The sequence below is a fragment of the Cyprinodon variegatus genome, unplaced genomic scaffold (genome assembly GCF_000732505.1).
Source record: "Cyprinodon variegatus isolate N-32 unplaced genomic scaffold, C_variegatus-1.0 Scaffold1958, whole genome shotgun sequence".
Lineage (NCBI taxonomy): Eukaryota > Metazoa > Chordata > Actinopteri > Cyprinodontiformes > Cyprinodontidae > Cyprinodon > Cyprinodon variegatus.
In genome coordinates this window covers 59709-60934 of record NW_015152411.1, presented here as the reverse complement: position 1 = coordinate 60934, position 1226 = coordinate 59709, and the positions used below count along the sequence as shown (strand labels likewise).

The 1226-nt window shown below is 32.6% G+C and overlaps 1 pseudogene; it reads right to left on the bottom strand.

Annotated features, from left to right (window-relative positions):
* Positions 1-100: 100 nt before the first annotated feature.
* LOC107104930 overlaps positions 101-1226 on the bottom strand; it is a 24793-nt pseudogene continuing 23667 nt past the window's right edge.

Below are 1226 nucleotides of genomic sequence, written 5' to 3'. Positions count from 1 at the left end.
AAGCTGTTGAACAAAGAAAATAATATAACTGGAAGCTTTGATGATAGTAAACAGCAGAACAACTTTTTAAAATATGTCATCTCCAAGAACTTTACCATTTTCAGCTGCTTTTCAGAAACTCTTCATGGAGTTGTTGAACCCTGGTTAGTTCTTCTGAAACGTCTAAACATACAGTTTTGATGACATACTCCTTAGACTATTATTGAAAGTTAATTAATATTATTTAAAGAACAGGTACTTTACCTGGAATTGATTCCTTATCAATCTTGAATGAGAGCTCAATGGATTCCTTCATGGTACTCTCCAGAGTGGCCAAGATCTCGGTCTAAGTTGGCATTTGTATTTGTGTCATTTATTGCAGTAAATCATTTGTTTCAAAGTAGAAGATAAAGTTAATCTTTTAAATGTTATTTTGGTTTTCTGAGATTTTTACTATCTGGTTTAGTGGAAAGGCTTATTTTAGGACTTATTCATCTATAGCTTCTCTGTCACGGTCAGACTCTCAAACATTTCTGTATTTGCTGGTAACAGTTCCTCTAACTCATCTGGAGTCCAATCCAGTGAATAAATAAAGATCAGTGGTTAAAAGCATGACTTATCCTGATGTATTTTAAAAAAAGGAGAATCACAGAGTAAACTGGTTTCTTACAGAATAATCAATGCACTCAGCATTGGGAAAGATCATTGCACAAGTGACAATGGTAGCAGTTGATAATTTGATATGAAAGAAAACATTTTTTGTATTTATTTCAACTTATAATATGTAACATACCGTCAAACTGCTATGCAGATCCAACATTTCATCTTTAGCCTTTTCAAACAGGATGTCCTTTGATTTATGGACATGTCTCTCTATAGTTTCCCTCATGTTCTGCAGTAAACCAGTTCCTGAAAATCCTGCTGCTTCTGCAAAAGAGAATGTTGAAATTTATTACTAATGTAAAATGACAAGGAATGCATAAATGCAGAACTTTTGTTAATTTATATATCAGTTAATCATACTGTCATAGCATTCCAGCAGGATTTCCTCAGCTGTCTTTGCTAGACTGTTGTAGATGTTTTTTTTACGGTTACGAATAAGTTTGGTCAGTTTTGTCTTTAATTGTTCTTCCTAAGAAAAATATAAGATATGAACTGTTAAAAAAAACGACTTTTGGGCAAACTGTATTAATTGTACATGTTGTTGGTCTGTAAAAAAGCATTTATCTGTTGAATGACATGAACAT